Raw genomic sequence first — 16,647 nt, 5'->3', positions numbered from 1 at the left:
TCTTAGGTTCATGTTACACACGCTACCGTCTACAAATCGTCAAAATAGTAGTAGTCAAGTAGTAGTGATGTCAGAAACAATCGGTAATCAGAAGTCGGTTGTTGTACATCTATAATTAGAAGGCCATATTAAAGAACATCACTTCATCTTCACTTCGTCTTGACTATCTCAAGTCAGAAGTTAGATCAAACAAAGTAAAGTTTTAGATCCGTATTCAGAGACAATATTTATCTTCTCTTGACAAAGTCAAATGTAGGTTAAAAGCAAGTGAACTTGGTGTTCGATGTCATCATATAATGACGTACGTAGTGCTTCCAGCCCACAGCTACTTCATGGGGAAAGTATGGAAATCATCCATTCATTGTTGGCTTCATTTCGTTTAAAATCTGTTATTTACAAAAATATCTACTGAAATTGAAGAAACCTTAGATGGAAGTGTACGCCTACATCAAAGAACTCGCTTAAGAAGATAAAAACGTGGTGGAAAATGAGAAAGCAACCGTCGTTAGGTTTAGGAAAAGAAGAAATGGATGAAATTTAGAGCACAAAATACAAGTAAAGCTGATAATACTGCTTATATGAAAACTGAATTGGAATGTTAACCTTATGTTGAATAAAGATTATTCATATAAAATTATAAGTGATTTTTATTCTAAGATGAAAATAAAAATCATAGTCTATTATAGATAATTTTTTGTCTAACTGCATTATGTTATCTAAACATTTTGCATGATAATCAACGTAAGAAATTAAATCTTCCTAACTCATTAATTTTCAGATGATGATGATGATGATGATGATGATGATGATGATGATGATGATAAGACATTTAGAATAGGCTACTCTTCATAGCTATATAACTTTGGAATAAACTAATAAAACTGGAGATAAGATTGAGGTTATGATTAACCTATATATCACTTGAGAATAAAGAAGCCTATAATATGTACAACTATTTTATCAGGCAGTACATCTCACTTGACGATATGTGTTACAGGAAGAACAAATTGTTTGTATGGTTCTGAAGTCTGATTAGTGTAAGTAGCTAATCGGCGATGTATGCAATGGAGGGAGAAAGGAACTGGCTACCCTACATCATTATACATCATTATCTCCTGGTCTAGTTGCCTCATAAGTGGTGCCTTGTTGGTATCACTTGTGAAGGTCAGACCTGTCTTCGGACATTTGACTAAACATCAACAACAGTATAACACAAGTCCACCGCTGTGAACTGTTAGCACGCCTGACTGTGAAACAAGCGGGCCCGGGTTCAAATCTTGGTTGAGACAAGATACCTGGTGAGGTTTTTTCCTGGGTTTTTCCTCAACCTATTAAGAGCAAATGCTGGGTAAATTTCGGCGCTGGACCTGGACTCATTTCGCCGGCATTATAAACTTCTTTTATGATTCTGGTAATATGGTACATTCTCATGACCATAACATAACAGTTCCTAAATGTAGTATAGCCAAGGTTTGTAACAGCCATTTTGCTGTGAGTGTGAAACTTTTTAATAAAATTCCACTTGATATTAGAAATACTGATAATAGTAGAGTTTTAAAACCAAATTAAAATATATATGCTTTTTACAGATCTTTTACACAGCACAGGAATGTATTGAATGTAATTTTAACTCATTTTTATGTACATAATTTTAAGTTTATATTATTTAATGGCTTTTAACTAAGCTAAACTAAACATATCAATTCAGACGCTAGATAACCACAGCTATTAATAAAGCGTCGTAAAATAACCCCATCAAAAAAGACACAAATCGCACAACCAATGAATTCTTGGAAATTGTCAGTTTCTAAATCTATTTCTACTCTTAAACTTAACTTTATCTTGGTAAAGAAATGTGTCATTAGTTATTGTTGGTGAAAATTATAGCACTAAGTAAGGTAAAAGATTGGTCTTCACGTATCTTGAATCTTAATAGTTTTTGGGTAAGTTACGACTAAAGTGTAAGTTAAGTTGTGACTCTGAATACAAATTCTCCGTTTTCTACCCACTGAAGTCGGATGTAAGTGAAAGTGAAGTTGAAGTGACGCTCCTAAATACGGCCCTTAGTGATTAATAGGGCTAGGATTTTGATGACCTATAAATCATAAAAAAATGCCCCAAAACAATGCATTTATGACCTAAAAATCTTTTAAAAAGCCCTTAAAAATGCCCTAAAAATTGATATTACATTCTAAGATTGGCTTAGTAAGAAAAAGAATTTTGTACTACTTAATATTTAGACTAGTAATTAAATTAAATTCTAGTACCAACATTTAAGTTTATTTAAATTTACATAATTTTTTCTACGTAGCACACTTTCATTAATTATTTTACCTGATGTAGTTTCCATGTAGCCCATTACAAGGCCATTCTTATACGGAATTAGCAAGTATAGAGGAGTCTATATTGAAGGGATGGTTGGACTGATCCATTACATGGGGTGTACTACGTTAAAAAAGCAATATTTGTGTAGAAAAACTGTTAAAATATTATACAAAATAATGGGTATTAGCCACCGGCGTAGCTCGGTCGGTTAAGGCGCTTGCCTGCCGATCCGGAGTTGAGCTCGGGCGCAGGTTCGATTCCCGCTGAGGCTGATTATATGGTTGGGTTTTTTCCGAGGTTTTTCCCAACCGTAAGGCAAATGTCAGGTAATCTATGGCGAATCCTCGGCCTCATCTCGCCAAATATCATGTCACTATCACCAACTCCATCGACGCTAAATAACTTCGTAGTTGGTACAGCGTCGTTAAATAACTAAGTAAAAAATAAAGGGTATTAATGGACAAAATATATAGACAAAATATTAAAGGAAATAAACATTATTTTATATTAATAATGGGGATTTGTGGCCAAAATTAAATGAAAATGCCTCAAAAAGTCCGAATAACACAAAAGATGCTCTTATGAGTTGAAACAGGCAAAAAATGCAAAAAAAATGCCCTAACAAATATGTCTTAAAACACTCGGTTTATCACATAACATTTAAATACTAAAGCGGCTATGTTTCTGGCTTACTAGAAAAAAGATGCAATTTCATCAAAATCCTAGCCCTAGTGATTAACATTTTTTGGAACCTTTTAAATCAGAAACATTTTTCCCTTAATAAGCATTTTTTAGTTTAATGACTAGTCTCACGATACTGTACTCATGTAAGTAGCCCTCGCTTCTTATCCTGAGCGGTAGATGAACTAATTGCTGCTCAAACAGCCTTCATTTGCACAACACATTTTTATGCAGAGTGGACGAAACGAAACAACACCGCGGTTCAACGAAACCAGCCGGCTGCGAGCTCCTACATGCTCTCCGGTTTTATGGCTTTGTTTACCCTCGTAATAGATCTTACTTCCGCTCCTCGGCTGCGGAACAACACATTTTTATTTGCAATACTTTCACGAAAAATATTCGTGGGGAAAGTGTCTCCGATAATTCCGACGTCAATTTCCCGATTTTCTTGTGCCTGATAAGGAAACAGAATATAGACTAGTAAAAAAAATTAGGGCCTAAGGGAAGATTAACTGTCCCATATCGTCAATGTTAAATTTGCTTATTTAATTACCCATTGTACTATAACCAGTAACATGAGCTGCTGCCAAGAAGTCAAAAGGATATTAGCAATGGCAAAAGAAGCATCTGCGGATCTCTGGAAAAAGAACTAAGGAAGAGACTAGGTGAAGTGCTTTGTGTGGAGTGTAGCATTTTATGGGGCAGAAATATCGGCATTACGACGAAGTGAAGAGAAGCTACTAGAAGCATTTGAAATGTGCATATGGAGAAGGATGGAGCGTGTGAAATGGACAGACAGAATAAGAAACGAAGCTGTGTTGGAAAGAGTGGACGAAGAAAGAATGATGCTGAAACTGAGCATAAAGGGGAAAAGGAATTGGCTGGGTCACTGGTTGAGAAGAAACTGTCTTCTGAAGGATGCACTGGAAGGAACGGTGTACGGGAGAAGAGTTCGGGGCAGAAGAAGATATCAGGTGATATACGACATTAAGATGTATGGGTCATATGAAGAGACAAAAAGGAGGACAGAAAATAGGAAAGACTGGAAAATGCTGGGTTTGCAGTAAAAGACCTGCCCTTGGGCAGAACACTATGAATTAATGAAAATTACCCATTATTTTAGGAACTGCTGAGATAGGCCTATCGTACTGAAACTTTTACAGGATAAAAATACAAAGCTTCTAAGCAAACTGACGCGAATTTATAAAGAAATACAATTTGTATAAAAAAATGGCTTAAATTAATTTTTATTTTATTTTATATTTAATATACAATATTTTTTATCAAACTAATAGAGATACATAACTTAATGTGCGATTATTGTATTGTTGTCAATATGTGTTTAAAATTTCATCCTTCTGTCATTTATAGTTCCTAAGAAGATGGGCCATTTGCAAAAAGCAAAATAATATTAACATTATTAAAAAAATAAATCTGTTTTTACAGTGTGTATTTCCTAATAAATCGACGTCGGTTTTCTTAGAAACCTTGTATCTTTATAGTGTAAAAATTTCAGTAGGATATCTTCGGTAATTAAATAATAAAATTTAACATTGGCAATATAGGATAGTTAATCTCCCCTTAACGAGATAGGCTCGGTTCAAATAAAAAGTGAATAAACGGATCTTAACAGACGGAATGGGTTTTCGATTAGAACAAAGCCCTCGAAAATCTTTGCGCCGATTAGCTCAGCAGATAGGAATATGTAAAGCCTCAGTTCAACACGCCACTGAATCGTTGAGGTTTAAATCGTACAAATCCCGTGTAATGTTTCTGCATCCAGACGAAGCACGATGCGGCTAGGATTGGAAAACATCCGACAAGAAATGCGGAATATAAGTCAGCATGAACTAGAGAAAGTGTCTGGAAATGTGCTGAAGAGATGTGCATTTTTTATGTAATATTTCATTTACTTTGTACATAAGCACTATGGTAACAATTTCATTGACGATAACGATTGGCAGGAGGCTAAAAATGAAAAGTTATTTATCTTCATTTTCACAAGGCCTGAGTAATTCTTGTTTTCTTTCAATCAGTTATTTAACGACGCAGTATCAACTGCATCGATGGGATTGATGATGCCGAGATGTTATTTGGAACGATGAGTCCCATTTTCGCCATGGATCACCTAACATTCTCCTCACAGTCGGCTAAAATATTAGGTAAACACAACCAGATAAACAGCCCAAGTGGGATTCGAATCCACGCCCAAACGGAGCCTGGGATCAGTTGGCAAACCCGTTACCGTCTAAGTTACACCCGTGGCTGTATGGTAAAGATTAGTAATATTGTGATACGAATAATATTGTGATAGTTTTTTTTTTTTTTGAGAATTTATTACAATTTTATTGAGCGAGAGGAAGATCGGTTTTTTTTTTGCCGCAACGTATTAAGGGAATGTTCATGGACAAGTTTCTACACAAAAGCGGTTCTTCTCTCGCTCAGTAAAATTGTAATAAATTCTCAAAAAGAACTATCACAATATTACTAACCTTTAACCTATCCCTTCTTTGTCTTGTGTCAAACGCGTTACTGTCTGAGTTACACCCGTGGCTGTAGGGTAAAGGTTAGTAATATTGTGATACGAGTAATATTGTGATAGTTATTTTTGAGAATTTATTACAATTTTACTGAGCGAGAGAAGAACCGGTTTTGTGCAGAAACTTGTCCACGAACATTCCCTTAATACGATGCGGTAAAAAAACGATCTTCCTCTCGCTCAGTAAAATTGTAATAAATTCTCAAAAGGAACTATCACAATATTACTCGTATCACAATATTACTAACCTTTAACCTATCCCTTCTTTGTCTTTATTTTATTTGTTGTTTTATTTATTTATTTTGTTAGTAATATTGTGATACGAGTAATATTGTGATAGTTCTTTTTGAGAATTTATTACAATTTTACTGAGCGAGAGAAGAACCGGTTTTGTGCAGAAACTTGTCCACGAACATTCCCTTAATACATGCGGCAAAAAACCGATCTTCCTCTCGCTCAGTAAAATTGTAATAAATTCTCAAAAAGAACTATCACAATATTACTCGTATCACAGTATTACTAACCTTTAACCTATCCCTTCTTTGTCTTTATTTTATTTATTTATTTATTTATTTTATTATTACTGTATTATTTTTTTTAATCCATGTATTGTGGGTCCCTATCACCACGGCATGGCGAGTCCTCAGGTTGCGGATAGAGGAGACGGCCTCCAGATATGCAGGGTAGCTGCGAATATATTGAATAAGCAGTCGTGGACAGCCGATAAGGGGTGGTCCTCCAGCTTGGGGGTTGGGCGAAGGGCTAACAACCCATCACCGTAAAAAACAGCTTGTTATGAATCCCTACAATAAGCCTCAGAATTACCTTTAGGGAGGCCGAGACGTAGATGGGAGGATAATATTAAAATGGATTTGAGGGAGGTGGGATATGATGATAGAGACTGGATTAATCTTGCACAGGATAGGGACCGATGGCGGGCTTATGTGAGGGCGGCAATGAACCTTCGGGTTCCTTAAAAGCCATTTGTAAGTAAGTAAGTATTATTTTTTATTATGTTGTCTTGTGTCAAACGATCGAATTATTTTTATGGAAAATGACTACGACGGCGATGATGACGATGATGAAAATACTTCAGTATGATTACGTAGTAATCATAGAGCGCTCTTTTTATTATTACTCAAAATAATTTCAACATGAAGGTGAATTAAACAGAAAAACGCCCACGAAATTCTGGTCCGGAGTTCTGATTGCAGCGACGAGAAAAACCCTTGTCCATGCATTGGTTCGATCCGCGAACTTCGGAGCAGCTGCCGCCCCTTTTATCGATTGAAAGTCTGCACATAGGAAAGTGGAATTAGTTGGATATCAAAGTAAAATCAGAATCTCACTGCCACGACCACGAAATGTACCGAGACGACTCATTCGTGATGAGTTCAAAGATCGTATGCGAGTCAGTCTTTTATTTTCTCAAGTCAGCACTTGATAAGATATTTGGACAGCCAAGACCCGGTACAAAGCCCGCCTCCGATGTCACAACTATTATCCGTGACATAATGCGATCCATTAGCTCATAATATGCAGCGTGCTCACGCGTAACATTTTGGCAAAACTTCAACATTACCCCACCCCGCCCAAGCCGCCGGGACTTAACGAGCCTGCTACTTTAATTGGAGTTAAATATCGCGGTTAAGTTATAGTTGCGACTTCTTTTCTGTTGTGCATTTACTTGTTAACATATGGGAACTGAGAATTTCGATAAAAGGGGCGTAACTTCATTTGCTCCTTGAGAAATAAATTCCCATCCCAGACTGTAATATTACATCAATCCCTCGTCTGGTCTGTGAGACCTAGTGGAGACATTTCGTAACTCAACAGACCAGTATGCAGATAGAAGACTCTTTACATATTTCTATTGTCCGAGGTGGGCTAACAAAATTAAGAAATTTCCTATTCTTCATTTACATAGTAGGAGGGAAAGTAAAGAACAGGCATTCAAGAAGTCAAACCTTTAAATAAAATTTATAGGATTAAAACGTAGGTAATTTTTCTATACACTTCCGTAACTTCTACGCATTTAGTCCAAAGCTTGCGCTTCCGAATTGCGTTCAGGAAGAAGCGTTTCATCTCAATGTGTAGTCATTCTTACGCTACAACCATTATCTTATCTGAAATCGGAACTACAGAGCGAATCAATCCTAAGTTACCGGCATTCTTACCGAGCCACGAGGTTTCTTTTGACGGACAGCGCATTAGGGTTTTCCGGTTAATTGTTACCTCTAAGCCGGGTGCTGGACACAACCCGTGGGGTTTCCTTGTTAATTGTTTGCATTAAGCTGACACTTTGCATTGTCAATCATCGTTAGTGAGTTGTTATAATTGTACTGAGAAATACAGATTTTCAATCATAGCTAATACACAGTACAATGCATTTTCATTTCTGAAACGTAATTCCTGAAAGAGTTGTATGAGTTGTACAAATCTGGCTTTCAGGTATAGCTCCCTGAAAAGGTGACTTGAATAATTTTAAGAGAAAATTGTTCCGGGGTCGGGTATCGACTACCGACTGAGCTACACTAGAGCTCTACCAGATCCAAGCTCAATTATTCCCTTTATATCCACATACCTCAAGTGGGTTGACAAGAGTCAGAGACCCAGCATTGAGTGCACACCAAGCTCTATGTGACTTAAATTTGTGGTTTCCTGTTAACGAACAGTGACTTATATTATACAAACCTAGCTTTCAGGCCCTGTAAAGGTGACTGGGTCTGATAAGAGTTTCTGGGTAGCTCAGTAGGTAGAGCGTTGGCGCGTTCAGCCCAAAATCCTCTTGTATGAGTTGTGTTTACGCTTAAGACAATGTTTCTTATCGAGAATGGAACCTGTTTCTTGCCACTTAATAATTTTAACACGCTGTTTCGAAGGTTCTATAGCCGCCAAAGCTTACGTAAGCACAACTCATAAAACTTCTTCTTCAGTAGATATGTTTCAATGAGGAAAATGCGCTGTTGTACTGTGTATCTAGCTATGGTTGAAAATAAGTCTTCCTCAATATTGTTCACACAACTCACTGACGGCAATTCACAGCAGAATTGTTTTGTCGACTTAGTGCAATCAACAAGAAAATCCACGCATTGTAACTTGCACCGGGTTTAGAGGAATGAACTAATAGCGAAAACCCAATGCGTTGCCCGTCAAAAGTAATCTCGTGGCTTGGTAAGAACATCGATTACTTAGGTCTGACTCGCTCTATATAACGTAATAGTCTAAGAAACTGCAAAACTATATACTGATTTGTTTTCTTAGACGTGTAATGTCTGGCGATGTCTTGGGGCAGAATAACATTTTTTTTTTTTTTTTTTAATTCCTTCGGATGTTCGATAGATGGGTTTTAGGTGGAGGATAGGAAAAACCTAAATTCATCCATGAGACCATCTGTTACCTCCAGTCTTGTGAGTTTTGACGTGGACGAGAAATTGACGCTAAATTTCGCCTGCAGATTATTTTACGTGCCTCTCAACCGTAGTAGGCCTAAGGCTTTTAGCAGCTGTTAAAAATCAATCGTCTTAACACGGTTTTGAACCCGCGAATATCAGAAGACTATTTTACGAACGTTTGACATACCTCTTGGATTAGCTACATTTCCGGCTTCGGTTTCTGCAATAGTTTACAGTAGCTGCCACTATTTACTGTTTTCACCTTTAAGTGTCTAAGGAACTAAAAATGGATCTTTCATATCCCACATCGTAGTCAAATATCTTATAGAATTAACTTTTTTGCCGTTGAAAATGACGGATGTTTTCACCCTGAATTCCCCGACATATTGTGGTTCATAATAACGGTTCCAATATGTTCATTTTCGTGTCAGAAACAATGTTTTTTCAATATCGTTCTAAATTATTTTATATTATAACGTTTTGTTTGTAGGTTATTGTCAGATATAAGATATAACCTAATTTTTTACTTCCTCTCGTAAATACTGTTATCTATTTTACTCGGAAGGTACTAAACTTACAACCATAACGGTACTCCATAATAAGCCCACTTCATGAAGATACGTATTAAACAACTGTTATATTCCGATACCCACTGTCACTACAGAGTAAAAACAACATAAGATTTTAACTCTTTCCGAATGGTTACGGTAACATTACCACATAAAAAGCAAACATTTGAATAGCTCGGATTGAAATTGTTAACGTTGCAGAGCCGTAGCATATTAACTATATTATTTAACACCTGCGCAAAATCACAAATTCAAGCGATGTACACTTTGTACTACCGTTGTCCCGAAATCAAACCAATAACGGTCTCCACTACACTTCACGTCCGGCTAAATATCACAATAAAAACTAAACATTCTCCTGCACATTAAAGTCTCTGGTTTATGTTTTAAGTCCCTTTGTTCAATGGATATGTATTCTTACCGTTAATCAATCATTGTAGGCCTATACATGTTTCATTTTATGGTTATTTAAGATATGAGGGTCTATATGGACCTAGACAGTCTACAGCAATATCATTAAGCAAATATTTGGATAATTCAGAAACACTCTTCACGTAACAATAGCTACGCGTTACTTTGTTTCCTGTCGAACTCCTGAATTTCATAATATTCTAAGAAATCCGAATAATAAAATCTGCAACTTCAATCGTATTGATAATGTTATGCAACATAATTTAGGTAGTCGGGATATGTGCTTCAACTCAGATAACTTTAGGCAACAGAAGGTACTGCTATATTTTTCAGAAACATACATTTTCAATGCGACAATTATAATGAAATTGTGTGGCATGTCATGTTCATCTACGTACGAGAAATATTGATCGAGCCTCATTATTAAAAGGATGCGAAAACTCAATAGAATTTAGATTTTCGTGTAGTCAGAGCCTACTTAACTGGCGTGAGCAATTTTAATATCGTAAGACTAAATACAAATATAAAATTAATATAGCGTCCGAATAGTTTAGTTGGTAAAGGATCTGTCTAAGGTCCGGAGTTCAATCATGGGTGATAACGGGATTGTAGCTAAAACTTCCAGAATGGCAACAGTATCTTCTTAGCCTTCTGTCAAATTAAATACTGGATCATTTCCGGGGGTAAAAAGATGACACTTTATCCTAGTGACAAGGTTACGAAAGTATAGAATCTCTACCTCCATACCCTCTAAGCGCGTATGCATGCAATCTGGGAAGAATATTGAAAGAAACAAGTTTAAAGCAAGCTTTCAATTAAGATGCATGAAGATTTTGTGTCTACATGGTGCGCCGTTTTGAAGGCCATCTTCACTACGTATATGTAATAATTAATACTAAATATCAAGCTTGCATGCATTGCTTGAATGCGTAAAGTTGAAAGAATCGTGTAGATGCACCTATGTGCCTTCATAGCATCTAACGGAGGGATACCTTTATTCTATGTTACCAGTTAATATAAATTTGCAATTTCGTAAGGAAAAGAATTATGTTTAACTTATTCTTCATTCATTATTCACTATCGGCTACATTATAGTTGTCCAACATTATTTTTTTAAATAGAGATAACTTAATGTGAGAAAATATTTAAATAAATAATTAAACTTACATTAACTTGTGTTACTTGGAAAAATTAATTACGAAATAAAAATAACCGAATCATTTAAGCAAGTCAAACTGTGGAACAAGAGTTGTTATACATAAGAAAGAATACTTCGCGAAGGCAATTCATCTTCTCTCTGAAAACACGTCTAAGTTTGAGTCAAAGGAGTTTTTTTTTTTTTTTTAACGGCTCTGGTGTCACGCACATGAATTTAATCACAAACTCCTTTATTTGCAAACTGTATGAAATTTCAGTACCAATTTTTAAGAACACAATTTTTATCAACGATTCCAGTATGTTAATTACAGCGGAAGAATTTAAATTACACAATTATTAAATACCATGTATTTTACAAAAATTCACAACAGCTGTAACAAAATGGCCGTGCAATTAATGCCTGCGAAGTCTTTATGAAATTATTAATATGAATTACAAAAATTAAGCTAACCAAATTAATAACAATTTAGATCTGTAACCCCTGGTTATATATGGAAAGCTAAGAACTATAAAATTTTTAATACTATGGAGACTACAATGACGTTTATTTCTTTAACACCACTACTTCAAAATTTATCACACGCCGTACAGGCAGAGTAAACAAAAATACATGTTCATACATACACCGCAATCAAACATACGAGTCCAACCGAACACATGATACTAATTTAGGGGAAAGGATAGGCTATAACACGGCCGTATTGAATTAACTTTCAAATAAGGTATTTAATCCATGTATATTCGAATTTTCGAAATGGTTAAAAAATCACTTAGTGCACAAATATTATCCTTCTTCAAAACATAACACGGAATTATAGTTATCGTTGCCTTTATATCTGGGAAAAAAGAATTAGTGTCTTGCACCTTAAATTCATGACAGAACTGTCCTTTCATTTGGAAACAGATTGTAATTTAAACACGAGGGTGGCGAATCATAATTTTTATAACACACATCACTCTGCATTTAAGTTTTACTGTACTTCAATCCATTATGTATTTTAAGGGAACTGAGTAGTGATTTGGAGTGAAAAATCCAATTTTTTTATTTTGTGTTTAAAAAAGTATAAAACACACTCTTCAAAACAAAATATATTGTGGGGGGGTAGCTACCTTTGCAGATAAGCCCTTTAAATGGCCTCTTTAAATATGTCGGATCATGTAATTAATTCATAACTCTTAATGCAATTTTCAGGAAGTTAAGATTTTTCAAACTGAAGTGCATTTTTCTCTGGAACTACTGAATCTATTTATATGAAATTTTGACAGTGTTTTCTGCAGCCTATGTTCTACAAAGCAGACCTACAAGTTTATGAATATATAACATAAGAAAAAAAAATACAAAAATTGTTGATCAAAGTATAGATTATTTTCTGTTTCACTAAGGGTTAATTATTGAATTAAATGTGCCTTTACTTGATACCTTAAAAAGCACAAAGGTATGAGTGAAGATTGTAATGTGAACTGAAAATCTGAGCTACATTAAGCAAAAATATAAATATATCGGAGCATGTAATTCATTCATAACTCTTAATGCAATTTTGCGGAAGTTAAGATTTTTCAAACTGAAGTGCATTTTTCTCTGGAACTACTGAATCTATTTATATGAAATTTTGACAGTGTTTTCTGCAGCCTATGTTCTACAAAGCAGACCTACAAGTTTATGAATATATAACATAAGAAAAAAAATACAAAAATTGTTGATCAAAGTATAGATTATTTTCTGTTTCACTAAGGGTTAAATATTGAATTAAATGTGCCTTTACTTGATACCTTAAAAAGTACAAAGGTATGAGTGAAGATTGTAATGTGAACTGAAAATCTGAGCTACATTAAGCAAAAATATAAATATATCGGAGCATGTAATTCATTCATAACTCTTAATGCAATTTTGCGGAAGTTAAGATTTTTCAAACTGAAGTGCATTTTTCTCTGGAACTACTGGATCTACTTATATAAAATTTTGACAGTGTTTTATGCAGCCTGTGTTCTACAAAGCAGACCTACAGGTTTATGAATTATCACACATATAATATAAGAAAAAATATACAAAAATTGTTGATCAAAGTATGGATTATTTTCTGTTCCACTAAGAGTGAAATATTGAACTAAATATGGCTTTACTTGATACCTTAAAAAGTATAAAGGTATGAGTGAAGATTGTAGTAAGTAATGTGAACTGAAAATCTGAGCTACATTTAGCAAAATGGGAAAACGGATTATCATTTATGACTTTTTCGTGTACTTTGATAAGAAATTAATTAGTTGTCTTTATAACACTGCATTCAGAATATGTAAATAAATTAAAGTGATATGTAATTAAGATGATATGTAATTAAGTTGGTATGTAATTAATTAAGGTGATATGTAATTACTTAAATTGGTAATAGTTGGGTGTAATAGAAGCACTTATAAGTTAGATTCACTTTTGCTTATCGTAGGCGTTATTACAGAATAGTTTTTATTTATAGTCCTAAGTTTATTTCATCTACTATTTATAGATTTACGTTTATTTTATTTTATTTCACGTAATTGTAATTATTATATATTATATATCACTGCCACCGGGTGTATACCCAATTGTAGTGTGAATAAATAAATACATACATAACTATGGCAATTTTCAATCCACTCTGAACACTAGAAGCCTAGAAATATTGAACTAAATTTTTGTAATCAAATGCTTTAATCGTACTGGAATCACTACCCAGTTCCTTAAATAAATATCATATATAGACATCACACAAATACTCTATAAATTCATTCACTAATTTTCACAACAAGCATTGGAGAGTGATATGTGATCTCGAAATACGGCCGTATTATGTTTTTTTTTAGACTGATCTAAATCATGGAAGGGATCATGGCGTAAACATTTACAACATAACACTGTTTCTATAACACACAACACAACCTACTAGAGCTGTTAGAACTGTGAATGACACATATAAAGTACGTATTTACGTCATCATTACTGTACAATAGAACGTCAATAACTAATTACTGATGCATAACAAGGGGCTGTACTTACAAAGATATCAAAAAAGCTAGTGCTTTCTCAGAGATGCGCGATAGAAAGCATATCCTGTGTAAACACAGCTCAGATGTCACTGATATTGAGAATTCACTTCAAACTAAAGAAAAAAAAAAGCACAGTCCACATCCAATACCGCTGGCGAGAGCGAGATTCAATTTTCCAGATGTACCGAACACTGCACTCACAGAATTTGCACACTTAGCCACACAGAAATATTCAAATTGCACCAGCACAGCACCGTATTCGAGCTTACACAGAGACACGTTGCTTTTATTATGTGGAACGGTACGTTCAGGCAAAGCAATCAACTCGATCGGCCTTCGCCCGAGCGACTGCCTTGCCCCTGCCGTGCCGCAACCCACACTGCGCCTTGCTCGAGCTGCCAGCCTGCCAGCAAGCAGTCTACCCGGCCTCCCACCAATGCGCTTTCTCGCTGCCTGCTACAGCATCCGAACCGACCTTCGTCCCAAGGTGTTGCTACAAGTATAATGAGGACTGCTATAGGGTGTTCGTACTACAAGCTCGCACGCCACACAGCAGCCTATACGTACTGGGTAAGTTGGTTGTTGCATGTGGATTTAGAATTGATTTGTAAGCCGACAGAATATAGCACAGAAACTGCAATTTTTTACATGAATACGACTATAAGTTCGGTCCAGTACTGGGATATCATCTAAAAAGTCGGCCGACACATTTTCAGGCGACTTCCGTCGCGACTACAATTTCTAAACTACACGACATATTTCAATGAAATAAACAGCGATAGACAGACGAAGGCTCATGTCTCCAATGTGGCCTTGAGTTGGAGCGGGTGACGTCATCTAGCGATACGTGGGAGGAAGAGAGTTGAGGCACGAATTGGCGGATCGCACAGTAGTCAAGGCAGTTTTACTGCAGATTGTGAAACGATAGAACGTTCACAGTGGTGTAAAAAGATTTGCAACGAACCCGGCTACAATATCCATTGAGCAATAATCAGTAGTTGACAAATTAAAGAGAGAAAATTCGCAAGTAAAGTTGAGTGAAGATTGAAAATTCACTATGTCAAAGCAAATACAGTGCAAATGAGAGCGGGCAACGGATGCCTTACGTTCAACATCCCAACCAGAGAGATGTATATAAAGTTATGGTTTATTTAACGACGCTCGCAACTGCAGAGGTTATATCAGCGTCGCCGGATGTGCCGGCACACTTAAATGCCATCGACCTGGCCCGGGATCGAACCCGCAACCTTGGGCATAGAAGGCCAGCGCTATACCAACTCGCCAACTAAGCCGACTAGAGAGATGTATCCACGCATAAAAGTTACGGCTGTCTCCGATAAGTATACTCCGATTTTTTTCAAGTCCACATCGTGTATTAAATCCTTACAATAGACAACACGTTTCAACTATCTTAAATGTGGCATTCACAGAGATCTAAAGTGAAGAACAGAATGTGGCATTCACAAAGATCTAAAGCAAAAAATAATTTTACAAATAAAAACAAATTATAGACAAATAAATATACCAAACTGCAAAGGCAGCTAGTTGGATTGTAACAGACACAGTACCGACGTGGCCTAAGGCGTCACAGAGTGAGCGCTGGTTCGAATCTTCATAGAGAAATAAATTTTCTCATAAAATTTCGGTCAACATATGGTACCGTTGTCCATTTAGCATCGCGATGAATTTAAGGAGCTACAATGAGTAGCGAAGTCCGGTTTCGAGAAGCCAGCAGTCGGCTGATTGAACTTGGCCCTCTTTGGGCTGTCGCATCCAGGTATTATTATTATTATTATTATTATTATTATTATTATTATTATTATTATTATTACAGACGAATGGATGAAGAGACGGAGACATACAGACGGACGGAGATAGACAGATGAACTGACAGAGACAGTCAGAGGGACAGAGAGACAGATTCTACATTAAATAAATATTGGCCTTTGGACTACTTCCTCACTTTTCACAACTGCTGATGTTATGGTTGTGTGGTCAGCATGGCGCAAAGTCACGGCTTAATAGTATACACGAATATCAGTTTTGATGGATCATGAGTAGCTTAACATTTATATAAATGAAATGGGAAGACGATATAATGTGATTATATTCGTGGTGAATATTTTCTAGAGTGAAAACCCACTTAACTGAATATCGCTTAACCAAAACAGTGGAGTAAAAATACATACCGTATTTTTTGTGCCATAACAAGCACTATATTCTTAAAAAGGTGCTGTCTAAAATATTACAGCGTCTTATGTTCCGAAGGTCTGTCAATGCATGCCAGTGAGACAGCTACCATCGTGTTCTCACCCCACAGAAAGGCTAAACATGGGTGAAGCTCTTGAAGGAATACAGTAGACAAAGAAATCTGCTTTTCACACCCTCAGTTCACTTGTTTTGCGTTCAGTAGCGATCAGCGGGTACAAATTGGTCCTGTCAAGTGAAAGTTATTTTTTATTTGTGTACCTTTTGTTTCACCTATTCTAATGATTTTAGAACTGGTTGCGACTGAATGAGAGGTGACAACTGATACCGCGTGTATTGTAAC

The 16,647-nt window shown here is 35.9% G+C and overlaps 1 protein-coding gene across 7 annotated transcripts in view; it reads right to left on the bottom strand.

The window, feature by feature from the left end:
* numb (NUMB endocytic adaptor protein) overlaps window positions 1–16,647 on the bottom strand; it is an 847,398-nt gene that overhangs the window by 175,827 nt on the left and 654,924 nt on the right. Inside the window, exons 1-2 of one of the 7 annotated variants that reach the window (XM_069830640.1) lie at window positions 14,366–14,481; window positions 14,107–14,287 (exon numbers count right to left, since the gene is read on the bottom strand). The exons of 4 other annotated variants lie outside the window; for them this stretch is intronic. The gene's annotated coding sequence lies outside the window, so the exon portion shown is untranslated. Of the gene's footprint in view, window positions 1–14,106; window positions 14,506–16,647 lie in introns of those variants that run through there. 2 more of the 7 variants (XM_069830639.1, XM_069830651.1) reach the window with 2 other exon arrangements.

Source organism: Periplaneta americana, chromosome 7, assembly GCF_040183065.1.
Source record: "Periplaneta americana isolate PAMFEO1 chromosome 7, P.americana_PAMFEO1_priV1, whole genome shotgun sequence".
In the NCBI taxonomy this organism is placed as follows: Eukaryota; Metazoa; Arthropoda; class Insecta; order Blattodea; family Blattidae; genus Periplaneta; species Periplaneta americana.
Note: the sequence above shows the minus strand (reverse complement) of the source record. Positions and strands in the feature narration are given on the sequence as shown.